Below are 16,626 nucleotides of genomic sequence, written 5' to 3' on the forward strand. Positions count from 1 at the left end.
TGAGGAACAGCAAATTCAGAATCGTGGCTACCGCTGGGAGGAGGGAGGGTAATGTGATAGGGAAGGAGTACACCGGAGGCTTTGATTGGTAATATTTTATGTCTTAAACTGTGTGCTGGTGTCTAGGTCTTCACTGTATTATTCCTTATTCCTTTCTATAGATCATAACTATTATATAATGTGCTTATTTAAAGGAAAAAACCTTCATGAAAATGCAAATGGAGCTGTCATTAATTTCCATCTTATTTATATCAATTCTCTTTCCTCATAGTAACAGTAATAAAGATGGACCAGGAATAACTGAGAATTTTGGCAGGAGTTAGGGGTGTAGTGGTGGAAAGTATCAAGGGGGAACTTAAGGTGTCTCTGATGGGAGCCCTGATTATCGGGTGTCACAGGAGCTCTGGAGGTCTGGTATGGAATGGACAAAGACAGTTCACAAGAAGTAGGAGGAAGTTCTGGTAATAACTGTGCCTGCTTGACTAGTTTTGTCTTTTTCTGTTTTGACACAAGAAGCTGTTTACGGGCACAAAAGGTTACACAAAAGATCTACCTGCTACCTCGTGGGGGCAGTGCTGCACATGGCTGGGGAGGTCCAGCAGAATGCTTGAGACAACTCTGGAGCCTCTGCACTGGTGGGCTGGAAAGAAGTTGTCAATGTCCATTCCTAGAGAGTCTGACTTGTAAGCTCAAGTTCCACACCAAAGGCTGGGGCTAGGACAGAGCCAACAGAGGTGATACAGTCAGTTTACCATTTGGAGACAGTAAAGTGTTCAAAGTGGGGAGCTGAGTAAGTCCAGGCAAAGAAACATGGAGATAGGAACTAAGACACAGGAAGTCTGAGATCAAATCTTTAATAGCAATATTAACAGTGGCTAACATTTATGTAGCACTTAACTACATAAAGGGTTCTAGATCACTTCATTAAATCCTCAAAACAAACCTATGAGTTAAGGGCTAATATTATGTCCATTTAATATATGAGAAATCTGAGGCTGTAAGTCATGCAGCAATAAGAGGAGGAGCTGTGAATATAATTGAGGCTGTCTGACCCTAGAGTATGTACTTAACTGCATACAGCTTCCTCAGTATACTGTCGAGGAATAAGGATGACGATAGCCAGAAGCAGCTTCTAATCCATGATCAGAGTATCCAGAACTCAAGAATCTAGAGAACAGGTGAAGGTCTTTACTCAAATGCCAATATCTGCTTCTGTAAGGGCTGAACCTCTGACTGCCTATTCTGAAATAATTGCAGTAGAGACAGATGGAGATTTTTCTGGGCTTCATGTATATGCAAATTTAGAAATCCTCTTTAAGAAAAATAATACAAAATATGTTTCTTTCAAAATTTCTACAAAAAAATATGACCATATAAACATACAGCTAGGGTTTCTCCCAGGGCCTAAGAAGAGCCCATGAAGGTGAGGAACCCTGAAGATTAAGCTATTCAGTGACAGTTGACGGCTGGCTTTGTATCTGGCAGGAGGGGGTCACATAGTTTTGCTGTCTGTGAGTCCTTTATTAATGTCCATCTCTTTACCTAGAAAGAACCTCTATAAGTAGAATACATGGTTCTTGTTTTCTACTTTATTGGCACATAGTAGGCACGCCTTTGTATTCTAAGATTCTAGATTCTATTGCTTGCCTTCTGTTAGAATTATCTTTCTGAGATTGGGGAGGTAACATTCAGTATAGTAGGGAAACAAAAGATGTTCTAACAGTGGAGAGTTAATGCAGGGAGTTGGTTGGCCAGATGATGGAAGAGCTGAGAAGCCAAACGGGGTGTGGAAGCACCATGGAGATTAGAAAATGCAGAAATCTACTTCCATCCTTGGGGATGGGAGGATGAAGGAAGGAAATGGGGTTACCAGAGCCAGAAGCCACGGACTGTATGACAGGAGCTACAGCCGTGGTGAGGACTGCCCAGCAGCAATGGGAATCTTGAAGGAGGAGCTTTCTACCAGGTTCTGGGATAATGGAGGAAAGTCATCCACTGTCAAAGAGGCTGCTTGAGGCAGAGGGAGAACTGTGCTGGCTCCTTCCCTCCCCTGCTATTCAGTATTTCCCCAATGCCTTCTTCTTAACCAGAGCCATTTGTCAAGGGAGCCTGGGAAATGGCATTTTCTGCACTACTGAGCAAAGATTGGAAATAGATCTGAGAGCAACAAGTCTAAGCACAAGAAATAACACAGTAAGGAATGTTACAGGCTGAATTGTATCTCACCCCTCAGACTCGTCCATTGCAGACCTAATTCCCAGTACCTCATATGTGACTGTATTTGGAGATGGGGTTTTTAAATAGCAAATTAAATTAAAATGAGGTCGGTAGGGTGGCCCTAATGCAATATGACTTATGCCCTTATGAGAAGAGAAAATTTGGACACAGGCACAGAGAGAAGACCTTGAGGAAGACATAGGCCATCTATAAAACTAAGAGGCCTCAGAAGAAATCAACCCTGCTGACACCTTGAGCTTGGACTTCTAGCTTCCAGAATCATGAGAAAATACATTTTCTTGTTGTTTAAGCCACCTAGTCTGTGTGGTACATTGTTAAGGCAGCTCTAGTAAACTAATACAAGGAGGCTGCAGCATTCTGAGACACAGTAAGTTCCATTGTCTCCCCCGGAGATTGTCTCTAACACTCAATGATTAAACTTGACTGTCCCCGGGTTTCTTCAGCTTCCTCTTTGCAGAAATCAGTTGGATCACTCCAGCAGATGGAAATCTCCTCCACCACCATTTAATTCTCCTCTTTTTCTTTCTTGAGATTCCAGGAGATTCTTGCTGTCTCCCCGGTGCATGGGGCGTATCAATCCGTTGTCTAATTTCAGAAAACGAAGCCCTTTGCTTTTAGGAAACAAAGAGGTGGTTAAATGTGCTTCTGAAACTGTCCAACTCCTCATGGCAAAACTAAAACTTTGGAGTGGCCTCGAATCCTACATGGCAATGGTTACATAATAATTTCCTTAAGACCAGATGGCAATCTGATGCTTTAGAGACAAACTGCTACCTTTTCATTTTCCGTTTGCTGCACCACAATTAATGTGGATCAGGACAACAGGAACAGAAGGAAGAACATTCTGCATTTTCTCCCCATCTGTTCCTGTGAGGCCAGCGTGAGAACAATATGGCATTCGCTGTGGGATGCCAACACGAGGCTCTAGACTTGGACCAGCAGAATCCTATTTTATCATAGGAATTTATACTAATCGACCCTGGAGGCAAATGTGGCCAATTCCAGAGCCTGAAAATATGATCACTGTGTCTAGTTACGTAGTAACAAGAATGTTGTATTTGGCCACAAAATACCAGGACTCAGGGTCTGACTATGGAACTTCCCATCAGTGTGACCTTGGACAAGTGACCTCCTCTCTCTGGGTATGATCATCTCATCTGTCAAGTGTGGTCAAGACCTGCCTTACTGACATGTTGTGCCATAGAACTGATCAAATTAGACAATGTGTGAAGGTGTAGCTCTAGCCCTAATTTAGGGCTCCGCACACGGAGTTGTGATTCTTACTTTGTCATGATCCCAGGCTATAAAACCAAATTTTTAGGGGCTGAAGACTGTTTTCTGCCCTCCTTTGCTGAATACATATAAAAGCAACTACCACCTTGCACGTCCACAACCCCAACCAAAACCCAAACTGGGTTATTTATGGCTAAAACTTTGATTTCATCTTATGGTGGAGACATTGGAAGTGGTAAGACAGCCTAGAATAGTAATTTCCCCCATATAAAAATCCATATCCAAGGTATTTTCCCCCCAAAATAATTTCTTTGAATATAGTGTTATTCATGTAGCAGGGTAATTTTTTGTCAGTTTTATTGAAGTAGAATTTGCATACAATAAATTTCACCAATTTAAAGTGCACCGTTCGATGAAATCTGACAAATACATACAGTCGTAAAACCACCACCACAATTGGCAGGGTGATCTTTGTAGATAATGATTCATAATTTTCTCTTTCCACTTCCCATATGGGAAGCAGGCTCTAATTTCCTGACTTAGAGGAGGTTTGACTGTGCAAAGGGCAAACAGCCTGCAAGACTCATCACTTCCCGACTTTGGTTTTCAGGATCCTCAGCCCATGGAGGAGCTTATGCTAGCCTCCTGGTGGGGAAGAAAGGGAGTGCCCTGGAGAGAAACAAGAAGGATGATGGTGATGACAATGATGGTAAAGAGAAGGATGAGATGCCAGGTCCCAATCTGGGGGCTTTTAGAGATATTGGCTCACTTAATGCTCATAACATTCTGTGAGGAAGGTTCTGTTTCCGTTTCCATTTTATGGGTGAGGAAGCTGAAGCCCAGAGAGGTTGAGGCTTTTATCCAAGGAAACTGGGCTCATATGTGGCAGAGCCAGAGTTTGAGCCCATAGTCTGCTCTGCAGCATAGTCCATGAAGAAAAATGAAAGGATCTTAACAAAACTAGCAAGAGATTTCCCGAGTCTAGAAAAATGAGAGAGGAATTATGGTTTTCGCAGCTGTGGGAAGTGATACCCTGCTACTCTGGGGAAAAATGGTCTCACTGGAGAAGTCCAGGCTCCGAAAGGACCTTACAAACTAGGATGATGGATTTGTCAGGACTGGAACATGTGAAGGGGCACCTCAGTATCATGGTGTCAGGTGGGAACTCTGTGTCCTTTGCTTTATGTCTGTGGGATGGTCTCCAAGACTGATGGAGCTTATATATGTAGCTAGTCCATCGGAAGAGGGGCTGGAGATAATGTTAAATAGACTTAATATATCACATTTTCTTTATTACTTTTTGTTCACCTGAGTTCCTAGGCTGAGATTCATGCCCATTGCACATAATTTTCATATGTTGTCAAATTTAGTTAATCATAATTAAAAATATAAACTCTCACATTATAACACTTTGAAAAGGAGAAATGGTACCCACTATTCAAATTCCAGGCCTGGATAATATCCCCAGAGGAGGACTCTCTCCTGTCCTTGAAACCATCATTTTCATTAAACTCTCCATCCTGGAATGTTAAGGGGGCAAGAAAGACAAAAGGTAAGATTAACTTACCAGTTACATCTTAAAAATCAAAATGAAATAGGAATACCAATATTAACTCCCCAATTTTTTAATGTCCCCACCTTCTATCTTCTGGAATGATCTGAGGGTTGAAACAACGTAAGAATAATGATGTTACTCATGATTTAGAATTTAATGCCATATGTTTACATTATAATATTAAGTGGAATAAAAACAATTTAAAAATGCAATACTGGGCTTCCCTGGTGGCGCAGCGGTTGAGAGTCCGCCTGCCGATGCAGGGGACACGAGTTTGTGCCCCGGTCCGGGAAGATCCCACATGCTGCGGAGCGGCTGGGCCCATGAGCCATGGCCACTGAGCCTGCGCGTCCAGAGCCTGTGCTCCACGATGGGAGAGGCCACAACAGTGAGAGAGGCCCGCGTACCGCAAAAAAATAAAAAAATGCAATACTGATTATATAATTTGTCTAAAATTATTCTGCCCCCCTCTCCTAACCTTGGTAGTCCAGGCTAGAGAAATCTCTTCTATTCTCTCAGGCAGCACCAGCAGGACCCAGTGGAGCCCCAGAAGTACCAGATAAACCAAGAAAACCAAAATAAAACCACAAAGGCTCTGAAAATTAAACTATCATTGTAACCGTAGTCCACAAAAGTTAGGACACATGAGTTAAACCTAAATCTAAACAGTGTGACTTCCTGCTAAGATAAAAGATTTAAATAGGACCAGAATCTCCTAACATAATAAACAAAATGTATAGGATACAAAAAAAACCCAACTCACCCATGCATCCAAGAACAAGGAAAATTACAACTTGAACGAGCAAAGACAATCAACCGATGCTAACACTGAGATGGATTAAAATATTGAAGTAATTAAAGGATTTTAAAGCAGCCATCATAAACATAATTCAATAACCAATTATAAATCCTTTTGAAACAAATTTTAAAATATATAAAATCTAAGCAAAGAAATAGAAGTTATATACAGGAACCAAATGGAATTTATAGAACTAAAAAAAATAGAAAACTTGTTGGATGGGCTCAGTAGTAGAGGGAAGATAACAAAAGATAGAATCTGCAAACTTGAGGACAGAACAATAAAAATCTCCCATTCTGAACACCAGAGAGAACACAGATGGAAGTAAAAATGAAGTGTCTCAGAAATCCGTGAGATATGATCCAATAATCCAATACTTATATCACTGGAGTCTCAGAGGAATAAGAGAAGAAGTAGAGCTGAGATGGTGTTTAAAGATATCGTGTCTGAAGATTTCCCAAATTTGGTGAAAAACATAAAACTACAAGAAGTTGAAAACCTGATAAACCTAGAGAAATTCTCACTGAGACATTATAACTAAACTTTTGAAACTAAAGATAAAGAAATAATCTTGAAAGCAGCCAAGAGAAATTCATTACCTATAGGGGAGCATTAATTTGACTTATGGAAGATTTCTATATGAAATCATGGAGGCTAGATGGAAGTGGCACAATGTTTTTCAACTGTTGAAAGAAAAAAAAAACTGTCAACCCTCTTGTACTGTTGGTGGGAACTTAAATTGATACAGCTACTATGAAGAATAGTATGGAGGTTGCTTAAAAAACTAAAAATGGAATTACTGTATGACCCAGCAATCCCACTACCAGGCATATACACAGAGAAAACCATAATTCAAGAAGACACGTGCACCCCAGTGTTCATTACAGCACTGTTTACAATGGCCAGGTCATGGAAGCAACCTAAATGCCCATCGACAGATGAATGGGTAATGAAGATGTGGTATGTATAAACAGTGGAATATTACTCAGCCATACAGAGGAATGAAATTAGGTCATTTGCATAGATGTGGATGGACCTATAGACTGTCATACAGAGTGCAGTAAGTCAGAGAAAAACAAATATTGTAGATTAATACGTATATGTGGAATCTAAAAAAATAGTACAGGTGAACCAGTTTGCAAGGTAGAAATAGAGGCACAGGTGTAGAGAACAAATATATGGACACTAAGGGGAGGAAGCAGGTGGGGCGGTGGTGGTGGGATGAATTGGGAGATGGGGATTGACATATATACACTAATATGTATAAAACAGATAACTAATACAAAAAAGATTTATTTAATTTATTTTTGGCTGCATTGTGTCTTAGTCATGGCACATGGGATCTTCGTTGAGCCGTGTGAGATCTTTTTTTGTGGCATGTGGGCTCTTCGTTGTGGCTCATGGGCTTCTCTCTAGTTGTGGTGCGTGGGTTTTCTCTTCTCTAGTTGTGGCACTCAGGCTCCAGGGTGCATGGGTTCTGTCGTTGTAGCACATGGTTCCAGAGCGCGTGGGCTCTGTAGTTTGCAGCACGCAGGCTCTCTGGTTGAGGTGCGTGAGCTCAGTAGTTGTGGCACGCGGGCATGGTTGCCCCATGTTATGTGGGATCTTAGTTCCCTGACCAGCAATCAAACCCCCATCCCCTGCATTGTAAGGCAGATTTTTACCACTGGACCACCAGGGAAGTCCCAGGGATAGCGTTTTAATTGGGAGGATTAGATGTGTTTATGAATCACCAAGTTAAGTGCTTAAGGTTTAGTGTAACTGCTCAATAAATGTTCATTTCCTTCCTTCCTTCTCTCCGGGAGAGCTGAATTTGGAGCCAAATAATACTCTTAAGCCCCCAGTGGGAAGAGATCATGGATAAGATGAGATACTAAGTATGTCAGGTGTCTATTGCTGCATAAAAAATTACTCCTAAAGTTTAGTGGCTTTAAAGGACAAACACTTACTGTTTTACAGTTTCTGTGGGTCAGAAATCTGGGTGCTCCTGCTTCAGGGTTTTTCATGTGGCTTTAATCAAGATGTCAGTTAGGGCTGCATCCTCATATGAAGGCTTGACTGGGGAAGAATCTGCTTCCAAATTTACCCCCTTGGTTTTGGCAGGATTCAGTTTCTTGCGGACTGTTGGACTGAGGGTCCGAGTTCCTTGCCAGAGGTTACCCTGAGACCTTTCTCAGTTTCTTGCTACATGGACCTCTCTAAAGGGTAGCTCACAACATGGGAAGTGGGTCCTATCAGTGTGAGCAAGTGAGAGAGAGTAAGAGAGAATGAGCGAGTCATAAGCCAGAGTCTTTTTTGTAACCTAATTGGTAACCAAAGCTCATCTCTTTTATTGTATTTTATCACTTAGAAGCAAATCACTGGGTCCAGCCTATACTCAAGGGGAGGGCATTACACAAGGATGTGAATGTCAGGAGGTGGGGATCGTGGTGCGCCATATTAGAGGCTATCTACAACAGTCTACCCTCTGGCCCCCAATAAGTCACATCTATCTCACATGCAAAATGTCTTATACCATTACAGTATCGGCGCAAGATCCTGGATACCACCGTCTACATCAGGTTCAGATGGAACGAGGCTCCTTGACTGTAGTTAAGTAGAGCTTCTTCAGTACAGTTACCCTCAATAAGAGCACCTGTGACACTAAAGGGACAGTTATCTGCTTCCTCTGCCCCCACAGTACCACAGTGGGACAGGCATAGGATAACTGCTCTCGACTTTCTGTTCAAAAAGAGGACAGATATGAGCCCAGAGCAGTAAACTGATCTAAAGCAACTGTGAAATCTCCTCCATGGAAAGTGTTCCAAACTTTGTAATTATGCGTTCTGTGGCCACACTTTAAAATTCCCGTTTAGATAGCATCCTTATCTTAGCTCAGGAGAGACCGTGATGTATTGGAGTCACACAGACCAGGGTTTGAACGATGGCGTCACTCACAAGTTACTCAATCTCTCTGAGCTTAGTTTTCTTCTCTGTAAGGTGGGAATCATACTTTTTTCTCACGGGGTTGCTAGGAGGGTGAAAAGGAAAAGAGGTGTCAAGTGCAGAGATCCTGAGAGATAGTTGAACACAGAGTAAACACTCAATAAAAGCTAGTTCCCTTCTGTCTTCAGTTAATTAGTGAATGAGTAAAACCATCTGATAAACTAATTTATAAGAAGGTCATTGGAATGTTAGCAATTGATTCTTATGGGCTTAATATAGCTCCAGTTAATGGCGTATGGATTCCTGTGTGTTCACGCTCCACTCGAGGTGTCTATTAAGGCAGAAAAGGCAGTGGGTGCCAGGCAGCCTCAGGGCTGGATGCCAGACCTGTCTTCTGGCCAGATGGGCGGGGACCTGATCGTGCTGCTTTATCAAGACATCATAGTTCAGGCATCCATAGGTCTGAAACTGTAAGAGAGGCCGCTTTTCATGGGAACCTTCAGAGTTGAGTGGCAATGGCCTCTGCATTGTTTCCCTGGTTCTGAGGCAGTCATCTTGAGAGGGGGTGTAGAACTGGGCTTAGGGAGAACAGCTTCTTATGCCAGATCCCTGGCGTTGGACCTTGGCTATACCACCTACTAGCTCTATGACCTTGGGCAAGTCACTTAACTTTTTTTTTCTGTGCCTCATTTTTAACAGAAATAGTGTCTACCTCATAGGGTTATGATGAGGATTAAATGAGTTAATTTAAATACAGCAATTAGAACCATGCTTGACACAGAGGAAGGACCATATAAGTGTTGACTGTTGTTGTTTCAAGGTTGGGAGAGCTTCTCAAACAGATTTGGCTACAGTCAGCACTCATACCAAAGACCATGGCAGGAGGCACCCGAGGAGTTTATAATATACTTGATAATAATAGTTCCAATTTATTGAGCCTAAATAGTACCAAGCCCTATACTTGGAACATTATAATGCAAGGATCTCTTGGGGGCTGGGGGACACTTAACTATTTAAAAGAGAGGGGATATAAACCAGGAAATTGGTTACACAGGTGAAGGAATAGCTGACGAGGCCATCTGGGGTGTGAGGCAGCCCAGAGATCCATCAGAACACAGGGCTACCTCTTCCCCTGGGCTGGAAGGACGACAAGGGTACCTGGAGGCCATGGGATGGGTTTACTCAGTAAGCACTAGAACCATGGTGGACCTACCTAGTAGGAGTCAGGGCCATGGTAGAGAAGCCACTGGAGGGATGCCACCAAGTCAGAGAGAAAGGGAGAGAATGCCGTGGCTTCTCCCTTCCTCCCACCCTCCATCTCCCACGGGGTCTCCCACTGGCCAAGCCAGAAGCCAGTTTGTGGGTGTCAGCCCCCTACTGTACAAAGTAGACCATTGAAAAGACAAGGGATGGATTTGAAAAGCTAGAAGGCTCAGGACTGGTGCAGTACACCGTTGCCATAAACATATAGGGAAGCACTTATCAATATATTCCCCAATTTATAGATGCAGGTGTTGAAGCTTAGGGAGCTTAAGTTAATGGTTCAAATATTCAAAGCCGGTGAAGTGACAAAGGCAGGAACAGAATCCAAACCAGCCTAACCCAAAGTCATGTCTGCCCGTGGTGCAGTGAAGCCCCTTGACTCAGTTCTACAGCAAGTACTCCAGCCCCAGCCTTACCTACTACCTAGGCGTCTGGGGTCCCCAGGTAGCACCTCCTCATTGCCTTTGATTATACTTGGGGACTTGGCATGTGTGCGCATGAGTAGGTGGGAGAGCTCTTTGGAGCCTAAAGACCTAAATCTTTTCTCACCAAACCGTGGCTCGAGGCCTCCACCACATTGGGAACCAAACCAGGCACATCAGTGTCATTTGCGGGAGCTTTTTAAACGTAAATCTCTTTATCTCTGGAGATTCTGAATCAGGCTAAGAGAGGCTTAGGAATTGAAGATGGATGTTTTAAAAACTTCCTAGATGACGCTGAAGTCTGGCCTCTACTGGTATCCTCTGGTCTTACCGTCTGCTCTGACGGCCTGAATGGGTGGTCAGGAGTTGCTTTGTCCAAATTAAATTAGTCATTAAAGGTCACATTCCCATCCAGGCTGCCCCAGCAGCATTTGGAGTGAATATGAGGTGGGGGGGGGCAGGAAGCGAACTTTTTGGCCCCAGGACCTTACAGTTTCTCACCAGCATAGACTAGAATGCTTTGGTACTTGCTATTAAACGGTATTTGATGTGCAAATCCACTAGTCTGTACCAGGTTCTCTTTGGAACTGGGAACTCTCTGTCCTGTCTATATTTTGTTGCTACTCTTTGATATGCCAGAATTTTATATTCACTTTTTAGAGTCTGTGAAGACTCTCCACCGACAGGGGCTGCTTGGCACACAAGACGAATTCCCTTACTCCGTTCTCAGCTACTCGGACTTCTTGGGCTGGAATGGAACTGTCTCAGGGCTGAGAACATAGGGACACAACGTGAAGGGTAATTCAATGTGTGATTGTGTCTAAATAGGAGTCTTACCTAGAGATTGTTTTAGAAGGTAAAGAAATTAGTTTTGGCTTGAATGTCTACTCATTTGTAAAGGTCTCAATTTTAGTTGCACTTTAGAATAAATGTAGAGTTTTAAAATATTGATGCAAATAAATGTTTCACCCACAGGCATTCTGATTAAATCAGTCTGTGCGATGGGCTTGGGCATTATATATTTTTAAGTTCTCTAAGTCTAATGAAGAAGTGAATTGGAAAGAATCAATTGTAGAACTCCCTACTTCTAACTATTACACACTTCGAAACTAGGCAAGCCTTTCTTGTTACTATTAGATCTCTTGTCTAAATCTCTTGTTTTCACCTCTTTCCTCATACTGCATCTATGCTGGAAATAGGACTTCATTGTTAATGTTCCAGTCAACAGTCCTGGCTGGCCCCCAGTTACCTGCTCCAAATACAGTAAGAGATCAGTTTCCAAACACAGACTCTCAGGGCAGGAATTTGGAAGATAACACCGATAGGTGTGCAATTCTGGTTAAATGCAAACTTTTGATTTACAAATTACTACAGCATTTAATCGTACTTACTCTAATGTTAACTGTCATAACTCACAGTAAACTTTCATGGTACGCCAAGCTCTGTGCTAAGAACTTGACATGTATCCTCTCATTTAATTCTCATTGCAACTCTATCACTTAGGTTCTATTACTCTCCCTGTTCCACAGGTGAGAAAACTAAGGCCAAAGAAGGTAAGCACTTATCTGACACATATAGCTAATAAGTGATATCCTCAAACCAGGTTTCTGTTTCCAAAAGCCATGTTCTTAGTAACTGCCACCATCAACGTGGGCACACGTGATACTTCCTTATAGCACATATTGTCTGTAGGGCCAGTAGCTGGCAAGTTTAGAGCAGCCATCTCTGCAGGTCCAGAGATACAAGGTCCATGAGTTAATTCTGTAGACAGAATGCTCTAGGGAATTTCTACATTTGGAGTTTGTTTTGCATAGGAGTCAGAGCCTGCACATACTTCTCATAAGGGTGGCCTGTCCAGTTGTAGCATCACTAACTTTCTTGGGCAGTTTTGTTGCGTTCTCCCCACCTGGAGGTGCCCACTCCCACCGTCTTCATCCTGAAGCATCCAGACATCAGCCGACACTGTGGGACATCTTATATTTGCTCTTCTTAGATGTGTCTGGTCCCGTGTAGTTCAGCCCAAGCTGCTTTGTAGGAGAAAGCCCTCTGGTCGATGCTTCTGTTGGAATCCTTTCTTGGCTGGTGTAATGCTCTTGTAATTTTCCATCTCCACCCACAAAGACCCTTGGTCTTTGGCCATATATTCTGGTTTCTTTCCTCATGGATCCATTTGCATGCACTCATTTTCTAGCTCATTATTGCAGTGGCCATTACAATTACAACTGGCTTCTTGATTCATAGCTGCTCTAACCATTAAGACGATTATGGTTAATTTACAGCAGCTCTTATGGTTATTATTATTCATTTATTCATTTTCGTTTTTAGTATAATTATAGCTCAAGCCAGGACATCCCAGACCTGCAAGAGGTGAGGGTACACCATGCAGTGCAGTGAAACCAAAATAGCCTGAGCCTCTTTATTGCAAAAACATTATTATAATAACAAAGGAAGTTGAAAAGGAAAATAACATTCCTAGTTTCACCACTTTTGCAAAACTGTTTTAATTTTTCCTATTTCTTTCTAAATTATTTGAATGCTTTTACTCTGTGGTAGTTACAGTATCAATAGATTCTGTATTTTTTTCTTCCAGTTAACACTACGCCAAAAACAGTTTTCCATGTTGCTTTACTGTCCCCATAAATTTTGTGTCGGATTAGAATTTGAGTCTCTAGCTGCATTACTGTCAGCCTGTTAATACAGCCTTTCTAAGCTAAACTGGTAATAGGGTTTATGATGCTTTGCTTTTCTCTTGAGATTTTTTTGAGGAGTCAGTGAGAGGACAGATATGCAAGTGATTAGAAGAGGACCCAGAAAAGGGAGTTTCAATACTATTAGCTCCTGTTTCAGTTTTTTTCCCAGATATATACCCAGGAGTGAAATTGCTGGATCAAATAGTAGTTCTATTTTTAGTTTTTTGAGGACCCTCCATACTGTTTTTCATAGTGGCTGCACCAATCTACATTCCCACCGACAACGTACAAGGGTTCCTTCCCTTTTCGCCACATCCTCGCCAATATTTGTTATTTGCAGACTCTTTGATAACCATTTTGACAGGTGTGAGGTGATATCCCATTGTTGTTTTGATTTGCATTTCTCTGATAATTAGCGATGTTCGGTATCTTTTCATGTGGCTGTTGGCCATCTGTGTGTCTTATTTGGAAAAAAGTCTGCTCAGGTTTTCTGACCATTCTTTTTGCTTTTTTTTTTTGATATTGAGCTGTATGAGCTATTCTTATATTTTGGAGTTTAACCCCTTGCCAGTCATATCGTTTGCAAATATTTTTCTCCCATTCCGTAGGTTGTCTTTTTATTTTGTCAGTGGATTCCTTTGCTGTGCAAAAGCTTCTACGTTTAATTAGGTCCTGTTTGTTTATTTTTGCTTTTATTTATTTTGCCTTAGGAGACAGATCCAAAATAAATATTGCTACAATTTACGTCAAAGAGTGTTCCGCCGATGTGCTTTTCTAGGAATTTTATGGTTTCAGGTTTTACATTTAGGTCTTTAATCCATTTTGAGTTTATTTTTGCATTTGGTGTGAGGCAATGTTCTAATCTCATTCTTCTACATGTGGCTGTCTCTCTTAGTTCCTATTTCATGTCCCCCCAGGTTTTGACTTCAGTGGCCTACCTTGGACCAATATCCTATACTTTGGGGCTAAAAAGCTTTGTAGTTGAGATTCCTTTGAAAATGTAGATATTTCTTGGAGTTACTAAGCATTGTAAATTACCACTTGATTTTTGTGAGCCAAACCCACTGACAAGACATAACCTTGGGAAGCCATAGTTGGCCATTTTGCTGGGCTGGTCTTGATCATTTCTGGAAAATAGCTGTCTGTCTTTAACCTTCTTGTCCCCAGGACAAAAAAAAACCCTGATGCCTATAAATTTTTAAACCTTCAGTTCTCTAATTTTCCCAATTGCAAAAAATAATGTTAAACTTTGAAATACATTTAAGAATTTTTAACCATCCTCCATAACTTCACCACACACAGACAACTTCTTTACTTTTAGAGAATAGTACAGTAATCATGATTTGTATGAAATTTGGTGTGCCTTTTCACACTGCTACTGAGAGCTATGGCTGTAATTTTTAATGCCTGCAATATAGTCCATCAAGTTAATGGTCTCTAATTTACTAGTTCATCCCCCAGTGGTTGGACATTCCGGTTGCTTTCAGTGTTTTACTATTATATGTAATACTGCATAAACAACTTCACCTAATGATGGCTTTTCTTCTTTTAAAATGCTTCTCCAGGACAAATCCCCAGGAGTGGGATTACAGAGTCATAGGGAATAAGCTTCTTAATAGTGCCTGAAGCATACTGATGTGACTTTCCAGAAGATTTGCACCAAGTTTACTCTATTATCTTTAGTAGAGCAAATGCTTCGCTCATATTCAGGGTGGCCAATTAACATCAGTTGTTGAAAATCATAGGAAACTAGATTAAGGAGAATTTTGTAAAATGAAAAAGTACTACATTGTTTTTGAGTAAGTGGGAATCATTGTGTCCCCCTCCACTCCCCTCCCCTCTCTTGCTCTCCTTTCCTCTCCTCTTTTCAGTAATCTCAGCCATGCCCTCAGTTTGACTTAGGTACCAGAAGTAGAGAAGTGAGTGAAATAGAAAGGGAGAATAGAAATAACTAAGAGTGATATAATGTATCTTGGCTTAAGGACAAATAATTCTAGCGTGGATTTTAACAACAATCCTGTAAAGGCTAAAAGGCAAAGATTATTCCCATTTTATAGAGGATCGAACTGAGACTCAGGAAGGTGCAGTGACTTGGCCACAGTCATCCAGCTGGTCAGCTGCTCAGCTTGAATGTTGACTCCCATCTCTTGGTCTTCTGACTTCGAAATCAGTATTCTTTAGATGGCATAATTTCTGTTGCCGTAACATGGTTTACCTATGAAGCAGTCAGAACAAAATAGGAAGTATACAGTTAAAGTACTGATTTCTGTGATAATGGTAATAACAACAAAACTAGTTCACATTTCTTCAGTGTTTACTATGTGCTGGGCGTGTACATTATCTTGTTTAATCCTCATGGCAATCCTACAAAGTAGGTATTATTATCTTTATAGATGAGGTAACGGGGGCACATAGAGGTTAAGTAACTTGCCAAGATCACAGAGCTAAGAAGTGTCAGAGCCAGGATTTGAAACCAGGAAGCCTGCTAGAGCTCCTGCTCTCGACACCTGCTGTGGGGTCCCAGAGACATTTCTTCACTTTGCTGAGACAAGTTTCTTTCTGGCCCGTGAAGGGATCTCTTTCCAGCTGGTCCTGGTTGGAGAAGCAGCATCAGGACTGCCTGCAACGTCAAGGGCAGGCGCATTGGGCACGCAGAGGAGCAGACCAGCACTTCACTGGCACTTGTGAACTTAGATTGTCCTACTGAGTGGCCTGTGGCCAAAAAAAAACAGAGGTTCTGAATTCCCTTTGTTCTCCCCTTTTATGTTGCCCAAAGGAAAACCAAAGCAAAAAAAAAAAAGAAAAAAATGCCCTTTGAAGCTGTCTTCTATATGAAAAAATAAACAGACCCCTTTGCAGTGAGAGACTCCAGCCTCGGAGCAGAATTTCAGTAAAGCTGCCCTGATTGCTGACGCCCTTGCCCTGAGGAGGACACCCTCAGTTTTCAGTAAAGCTGCCCTGATTGCTGACGCCCTTGCCCTGAGGAGGACACCCTCAGTCATTACATTTCCTGATCCCATTCACCAGATTCTGTTCCTGACCATTTCCATTCTATTTAAGTTGCACAAATGAGATGCTCTGGACATCCTTTCAATAATAAAAAGTTCATGAATATGCTAACTACGAATAAGCTTGATTCTTGTGTCCAGAACGGCAATGGCCCTGCTTTGAATTGGTGGAGAGGTTGTCAAGCGTAGGAATGGAACTGATCTGGAAGAGTGATCTTGGCTGCATCTTCTGGGGTCCTAGTAGGCTTTTTCTTGCTCACTCATGCCCCTCTCTCATCCACATGCATATACATACACACGTTTCTTCGATGACAAGAATGGTTTTGGCTGTTGGGGTCACTGGTTACTCTAAAATAGTGGCCCTAACAACGAAATATTCCTGCCTAGGACTGGTCCTTGATGAAATGTCAAGTCCTCAAGAGTGCAGAGCCTCAGAGGCTCTACTTTTGGCTTCCTTTTATCTTGCAACTCACAATGCCCTCTTTGGGAACCT

Source organism: Phocoena phocoena, chromosome 16 (genome assembly GCF_963924675.1).
Source record: "Phocoena phocoena chromosome 16, mPhoPho1.1, whole genome shotgun sequence".
NCBI classification, from domain to species: domain Eukaryota; kingdom Metazoa; phylum Chordata; class Mammalia; order Artiodactyla; family Phocoenidae; genus Phocoena; species Phocoena phocoena.